We start from the raw sequence: 8478 nt of genomic DNA, 5'->3' as shown, positions 1-8478 counted from the left end.
CGGGGCGATGTGGGCCCTAGAGAGGCAGAGGATGGGGAGGCAGTGGGGAGGAAGGCTGCCTGACTCCAGCACTCTCGCTCATTTCAGCACTTACTTTATTTGGGTTTTTTTTTTTTTTTTTAAAGCAGGAAGGAAAAATTGGGGGGGTGGGGCTGGGGATTGCGCGATGCCCGCGAGGCCATTGGAGGATTCCTGGCCAGGGAGAGGTGGGCCCTGGGGCCTCCCTGCTTGATTGATGGGCAGAAGAGGCCGGAGGCCTTGTGGGGCGAGGCGGGGCACGGTGCCCTCAGTTCAGCCCTGCGGGGCAGGAGGGAATCACATGACGGCTAACGCGATTTGCTTTGCCTTTCGAGTGGAGGGAGATTCTGCAGCCCGTTAGTCGGAGGGGCCGGACCCTTCCACGTTTAACCCCCCGGGCACCGGGGCAGCCCGGGGAGATCTGCCCTGGCAAACGTCACTGGCCCCCACCGGCTCCTTCAGCAGCTCGTTGGGTGCTCCCGGCTGAGGCCCCGTAAAAGGCCCCGGGCTAAAGTAGCTGCCTGTGGATCGTGCCCTGGATTGCAAGCAGTGGGAGGAGGAGTGGGAGCAGGGTCACAGGCGACCATGGGCCCGGTTCGATTGGGGAGGAGCCAGCAGAGCCACGGCGGGAGGCGGGAGGCGGGAGGCGGGAGGCGGCTGGGTCCGGACTCAGCGGTGCCATGGGTCAAGCGAGACCCGCCTGTCCCCTTGGCCTGCGCCCAAACCCGACGGCCTCCTTTGCCACGCTGGGCGCGGGCTTGGGCTGACAGCTCACCCGCTGGGCTAGGACGAGCCAAACCTGGCACTCCCTCAGCACTCAGCAACACCCCACCTGCCATCGGGTCACGGCCAGCTTTTCCTCCACCGCTCAGCGAGGGGGTGCGTGGCTGCCAGGCAGCCGTATCCAGGCCACGAATGGTGGCATCAAACTGTTGACAAGTATCGCCAGCATCCTGATCAGGAGACAGGTTTCCTGTTGGGGCATCTGCACGTGTCCATTGCTCGTCAAGCCAAGCTCCCGCGGGACCGCCGTGGAATGGGAGCGGTCCTTATAGGGCACGTCTACACTGGAGTCACATTGGGAGTCACACCTCCCAGCTCGTGTAGACGTCCCCACACCTGTTGTGCTCAAACTAGCTGCTCCGTTGACTTCCTGCCTCCCAAACCAACCTACCGCAGCCCCTTGCAGGACGAAGGCAATCTGGGGCACTCCCGCAAACGCCCCCCCCCCCCCCCCAGCTTCATCACTGCAGCTGGGGGGTGGCCGCCGTATGCTCCTGGTGGCTTCGCCATTTGTCCCGAGAGCCACACACGATTGTGACATGGTCAATGTGCTGGGCACCTGGGTGTTGTGTTACAATTGCCTCCGTGCTTGTTACTAACGAATCTCTCCCAGGTGCTACTCTGGCCCCCCTCCCTGCAGGATCCAAGCACCCCCCACCTCTCGTCTATCTATCTCCTGCCGCCAAGCAGGGCTGATACCCCCGCGGCACAGCTGGGGGATTGAGGCACAGAGATTCAGAGGGCTGGGCTTAGGGTGAAGCAAAGTTCGTTATTCGCTCGGCCAGTCTCTTCGCAGGTCCAGGCCTCGCCCTAGCCCTGGTTCTCTGTTCTGCCCCAAGCAATGCCCGTTCCACGGTGCCCGAATCCCCTCAACTCGGCTTCACATCTTGGGGCTGCAAGTGACACGCTGCTCAACGCTCTCCCCCGGCAGCTGGCACCTTTCGCTGCAGGGCTGCGGTGGGGAGGGGGCAGGTTCTCCACTGAAACCACGCAAGGAGGGTGGGTTAAACCACAGCTTCACCCCGTCACGAGGGGCTCATGACCGGGGGTGCCAACCTCAGGGGAGCCTGTCAAGAAGCAGGGCAGACACCCCAAACTGGCGGTATGGTCTGTAATTAAATTTCCCCAACCCAGTAGCGAAGGTGAACTCCAGCAGCGCTCGGAGTCTCACCATGGAGTCCCAGACAGTCCCCTCGGGCACTCCAGTCTATCTTGCCACCCAGCGAGCTGGACTAAGTGATACATGGTCACTTACACCAAAGATTCAGGTTGCTTCCAGTCCCACGAGAGCAGTCACGTACCCCAGGGCAGCTTGTACATCCGATCTCACACCAAAGACAGAGCTTGCAGCCAGCCCGATAGTAAACGAACTAAGGGTTTATTAACTAGGAAAAGGAAATGTGAGCGTTATTGACAGGTTAAAGCGGGCAACATAGACACACAAATGAGTTATGGTCTATGGTTTCAAAAGACGACAATCTGCCAGCACCCAACGTCTTTCAGGGCTAACCCAGGCTGTCCTGGAGATCTCTGCTTCTATGTCCTAGCTCCAGCCCCGGGAGAGTCCGAACAGCAATAGATGGACAATTTTCTTGTCCACTTCCTTCCTTCTTTCCAGAATTCAAGCTGATGGGATGAGCCCTTTTGCACGTAGCCTCTTCATGGGTGTGGCAGGACAATCAACAAAGTGGCCATATTGCAATGGCCCACCACGGCCTGTTGAGTTGTGATCGGCCTGCTTGACGGGCAGGAGACAATCCCTCCGGGTGGGGTTCGCAGTTTCAGAGCAACCATTTTTTTCCAGTCACAAAGCGAACACTGTGGAGCAGGTGATGAAGATAGTAGCAGTGGGATTCATGCAGGCAGCAATTCACAAGCATTTCACAAAGTCTGAACACCCAACACGGAGCTATAAATCCAACACCCGCCTTAGCCAGACTGACACCCAGGTGAGCTGCTCTGGTTTCCAGCAATGAGTTGGTCCGTGCTCAGCCTACAGCCTTGGTAAGAGCTGGCACCTGGTCTGCCAGCGTCATGGCCCCTAATTACCGTCATCCCCCGGCTCATTCCTGCCCCCTCCTTACTGTCCTGGGCGCTCTGTTCCCAGCGCCACACAGAAACTGCCCACCCCCAGCAGCACCCAGTTACCCACCTGCCCCCTCCTCCACGGCCAGGAGAGCCCTGGATCTCCCGGGAGCCCTGCCCGCCGGCATCTCTCCTTGGTGCAGGCGGGATACACAGCTCTCAACTGGCTCCAGGGGCACAGCTGGCAGCAGCTCTGCCAAGCGGTAAGTACGGCAAGCGGGTGAAGGTAGGAGGTGCAGGAGGCCCTCGGCCCTCGTCTGTGCTCCCCACCCCAGCTCCCGGGCAGCTGCAGGGCTGGGCCCGGCTCCCGGGCAATCCTGCTGCAGGACGGGGGGGCGGCAATGGAACCGTGGGGGAAATGTGGTTCCAGCATCTCTGGCCCCCCCAGCACCTCCATCGCCAACCAAGGAGCAACAGGAACTACAGAAGAGGAGTGGGGCCCCCTGCTTGGGTCTGGCGGGGGCCAGAAGCAGCAGTAGCCAGGCCAGGGTCAGGGTGCGGGGGGGAGGCAGGACTGTGTGTCCTTGTGACTCGGGCCTTCCCTTGGGGGCATTTTGTCCTGGCCGGTGGGGACGGCAGCCCGAGGAGATGCCCCCAGGACGTGGCCCGGGGCCGGGACCAACAGGAACCGAGCTCAGAAGGGCCCCAGGCAGAGGCAGGCCCGGGCCTGCTCCGGCTGGGGTTCGGCACGGCCGCTCCCCACCGCCCAGGGAGGGGAGAGGGGGCGCGTGGGGCTCAGAGGAATCCAATTTCCTGGTGACAGCAGCAGCCGCAGCCAGGAGCCGCCTCCCCCGCTGCTAATGAAGTGTCTTTAATTAGCAGCCTCATCAAAATCGCTTCATTTGCAAACAGCCCCTCCAAAGGACGGGGACCCCACTAAGCCGGTGGCAGCCGCAGCTCCGCCGGCTTAAAAGGGACAGGCCCAGCTGGGCTGGCCCCACCGCCTGCGCTCCCTGGGAGTGAGAGGGCAAAAACCCTGCTGGGCCCAGGCAGGGGGCAGGGGGCTGCGGGTCGGGATTGAGGGGCACCGGCAGAGAGGGGACAGGAGACGGGAGGCGGGGGGCTGCGGGTCGGGATTGAGAGGCACCGGCAGAGAGGGGACGGGGGTCAGGGGGTCAGGATTGAAGGGTTCAGGCCCTATCCAATTCCAAAGTGGCCGATTCCCGTGTAAACAAGGTGCTGCACGTGGCGCCGCTGGACTCGCCCGCTGCTGGGCAGTGCGGGGTCGTTCCTGAGCCCAGCTGGCCATCAGCAGGATTATTGCCTAAAGCCAGCGGACGGGGAGGCCGGACGCCTGGGTTCCACGCCCAGTCCTGCAGCGCCCAGGCCTGGCTTTTCTTGTCTTCTCGCTCCAGAGCTGCAGCGACCGACCCCGAGCCCTGCACTACACTCTGCTCATACGCCCTGGCGGCCCCTCCTGAGGACAGGGGGCCAGCTCTGATGTGCACGAACACCAGTTCACCATGTCATCCTCAGTTTCCCCATCTGTTAAATGGGGACAGTCCCCGCTCCTCCTGCGCCAGGCCCTCAGTAATCCTGGCCAAGGGTTTTGAGCTCCTCAGCTGAAGGAGCCAACCTAGGTGCGAAATCTAATTAACCCCTTCTCTCCTGGACAGGGCAGGGCCCAGAGAGAGCAGGACTCAGGCCGTGCCCTTAGGGAGGGGTGAGGAATACACAGCGCGGAGCTGCAGGCTGGAAGCTGGACTCTGGGTAATGCTTCGTTACCGAGCACAGCAGGACAAAGACCCGATTAGCCACCCTCTTCCCCGGCCCCGGACGGCTTAGAGCACCGGCAGGAGGAACGTGCGAACAGGACACGGCCGGTCAGGTCACGATCCCGCTGCTCAGGGCCAGCGGCTCCGCAAGGCACCAGAAACCGCCTCTCTCTGCCCAGCTCCGCTGGGAAACGGGGCGTTGCATGCTGGGCCCCTCCCTGCCAGGGACCGACAAACTGACCGGAGCTCGGAGCGGAGCAGCGAGCAGGATCTGGGCCCGGAGGCAGCGGCCTGGGGCAGAGGCGGAGGGCGTGAATCGAATCCAAGACGGTTTGAGCGACGGGTGATGCGAAGAGCTGAGGGGTGCGAATACCGGCGGTGGGGTTATTAGCAGAGAGAACGGGGCAGGGTTGGGAGGAATGGGGTGAAATTAGGCAAGGGAAAGGGATGGGCCGATGCGCTCGGCTATGGGACAGCCCCCCTGGGGGAAGCGACGGTGTCCCAGCGCTCGCCCCCCTGGGCCGCGCGGCCCAGCAGCCGGCGAACGGGACGTGAAGACAAGTATCGGTGCCCTATAAAAGTGCTGGAAGATGTTAGCGAGGCAGAAGGAGCTGGAATTTAGCTACCCCCCCTCCCCCCGGGGGGGCTGGCTGCGACTGGGAGGACAAAGGGATTGGGGGGCCAGCTGGCTGGGAAGGGGGGAAGGAAACACTGAGAAGGGGAGGAGACTGGGACTGGCTGGACAAGGAGACCGGGACTAGGAAGCAGTGGGGGGAGGGTTATGGGGGAGAAGTGGGAGTGGCGGGAGGGAGAGAGCCCGGGGCGAGCAGGGGGAGAGCGGGACTTGGAGAGAGAGCCGGGGCGGGGGGGCTGCAAGGAGAGAGAAGCCTGATAGGGCGACCAGACAGCAAATGTGAAAAATCAGGACGGGAGTGGGGGGTAATAGGAGCCTATATAAGAAAAAGACCCTAAAATCGGGACATCTGGTCACCCTAAGGCCTGAGGAGTGGAGAACGGGACTGGGCAGGCCAGGAGACTGGGACAGGGAGCCAGGTATGGGGCAGAGACAGGACAGGGCAGAAGCGTCAGGCCTGGGGGGGAACGGGCAGGAGTCCTGGAACGGAGTTCCTGAGTCGCACCCTGCCTCGCCTGGCAGCAAATATCCAAGAAACCCCCTGGCAAAGCGTCCCATCCCCCTCGGGCGCAGCTCCACACCGAGGATGACAACTCCCTACTGCTGTCTGTCAGTCACTCCGTTCGCCCAAGCGGCAGCGGTCGATCTAAGGGTCCCCATGCTGCGGCCGACCCCTGGAGCAGGGAACGCGGCATCTCAGGGCGGACTTGCTGTTTTCTCTGTCTGCTTTTTTAAAAACATCACATAAAATCTCACGAAAATACATCGTCCAAGGGGCCCTCCGGTCCGGTGCTGAGGAGCCCCACGGGAAAGCAGGGGCAGGGATACTGTCTACAGAGCGGGGTGGGACTAGCGCACCGTGAATCAGGCCGGGGGCCCCACGCTGAAGAACGAGGAGAAACCGAATCACTGACCGGCTCATGGAGTGAGCACCAGCCACCCTGGGCCCGTGGAGAACTCGCCGGCGCTCGGGGCCCCGCAGCACCCGCACACGGGGGCCAGATTTCGGGGGCAAAGCCCGCCAGCTCCGGGGGTTCCTCACTGCGGAGGGCTTGTCTTTCCAGCGGTCTCCCGCTGTTGCGGTGGGGCAGCAGGTGGAGGAGAACGGGGCCCCCCGGTTTTCTCTGCACGGCCGCTGCCTCTGGGCTCAGGCCCGGAGAAGGGCTCGTGTCCTGACAGTGTTGCGTGTGGCGTGGGCTCCCCCGGGTGCCCGCGGGAGGGGGGAGTGTTTCCACGCGGGCCAGGCGGACACGGAGGAGAACCGGACCCGGGGGCTGCATCACCGCAGAGCCACTCCTCCGTGCTCCTCGCTCGTCTCGGAACTGCTGCCGGCCAGGTGAGGGGTCCCTGGCGGGGCAGGGGCCGAGGGCCAGAAAGCACACCCAGATCATCCCCGCCAGGCAGCACCGGAGAGGAGCGGGCCGCCGGGCCGTGCCAGGCAGCCGCTTGCCAGCTCGCAGAGGCGGAAAGGAAAGTGGGTTATGAGTGTCAGGGCCCAGCAGGAGCCGGGAGGAGCAGATGTTCAGGTGCGGGACGCGGAGCGCGGAAGGGCCCGGGGTGACAATTCGGGGCCATGGGGGAGCGTGGATAATTGGGGACCCTCCTGCGCCCTGACCCTCCGACACCAGCGCCCGGCGCGAGGCTGACGAGCCCCCGTGGCAAGCGCCTGGCGTTTCCTGCGGGGCGGCGGCTCGTCTGGGTAATGTACAGGTGGCTCGGCCGGGCTCCGGGCAGAAGCACATCCCGCCTGAGCCGGTCCCCGCCGCGGCCCGGGAAGGGGGCACCGCAGAAGAAAACAGGGCAAAGCCACAGAGACCGCAGAGCGGGGCTGCTCGGTGGCACCAGCTTCTCCGCCTTGCCTCGGAGGGGGCCGTGTCCTCAGCCTGCCTGCCCCGCTGGAATCCCTCTCCCCTCCCCGTGCGCCGGTTTCACACCCCGGGCTGTGGCGTTTTCCAGGCCCCGTGACTAGGTGGGGCACTGCCCGGGCCCAGGCCGCGGCTGGGTCTGAACCCAGTCCCGCTTCCCCGGCCTACGATGCTGGGCACTGTCAATCGTGTAACAGGTTTGTATTATAGGGGCCCCAGCGGAGCTCAGGGGTGCGGCGTGAGCGCTGCCCAGCCAGCAGGACTGACACGGGGCGCGAGTGGGTGCGGAAGCAGAGGGAGCAGCCCACGGACACGGACCCGATCAGCACAGCTGGGAACAGAACCCAGGTCCCGGCTCCCAGCCCGGGCTGCCCCTCCAAGACTGGCGTGGCCAGACCATGAACCCGAGGAAGAGCTGAAACAGCCGCCAAGAAATGGAAAGGGCCGGGTCAGGAGGGCTTCCTGCGAAGATCAGTGGCATTGGGGGGAAGAGACGCAGTAGAGACCGAGTCCAGCGCCCTGCTAGGATGGGGCACAGGCCCCGACGGAGGACACCCGGACCTTAGCGGAGAGGTGGTGTTTGGCAGGTTCAAACACGCTGAGAAGTGTGGGCTGGGGCTTGGAGACCCCACTCGGCCAATTTCTCCCCTGGGAAACCTAGGCCCTTTGGGAAGAGAAAGGGTCTTCTGCTTTAGCGGAGCACGTGCTGAGCAACGGATGCCTCTGATTGTCAAGCAGAGCTAACGCCGGACACGTCCGAGCAGCCTGGAGTTTGCCAAAGCGGCCCCCTTTCTGAGTAGAGACCCAAGCAGCGGCCGCACCGCGCTGAATGCAAGTAGGAGGCCTTGGATTGTTCTTTGCAAGGCAGGACAGGACGCCCTGAGAATGACACAGGGAGTCTTGGACCACACCAGCTGCATGAACTATCTAGGGCCCGTGGCTTGCCTCAGAAATGTTGGGCTCTAGCGAGAACTCCGCTGCGCTCCCCGCAAATGTTATTCCCCCTTCTCACAGCACCGTGCACCTGGAAGGCTCCCAAGCCCCCTGTGCAAACTATCCAGGAAACTTGTCCTTCAGCTGAATGCAGCCACCTCTAGGGTGGGACGAGATGGCTGTTAACAGCATCCAGCAATGGTTTGGAACAGCAGTAACTGGCTGTCCCCCAGCACCCTCCCCTCATCTCCACTTCCTGGCCCTGAAGGAGTGCCACTTACCTGCACAGGTGAGTCCTTTTCACCCCCGACCTTTGCTCAGCACCTCCCGGCTCTGTGTCCCTTACCCAGCCCACCCGAGACAGGCGCCACAACCAGCCAACTTCTTTGTCAGCCGAGAGAGCTGACGTTATTTCCTGCCTCGCCAGCATGGCGCACATCTGCAC

This window comes from Trachemys scripta, chromosome 7 (assembly GCF_013100865.1).
Source record: "Trachemys scripta elegans isolate TJP31775 chromosome 7, CAS_Tse_1.0, whole genome shotgun sequence".
Taxonomy (NCBI): domain Eukaryota; kingdom Metazoa; phylum Chordata; order Testudines; family Emydidae; genus Trachemys; species Trachemys scripta.
This window is presented reverse-complemented; position numbering follows the sequence as displayed.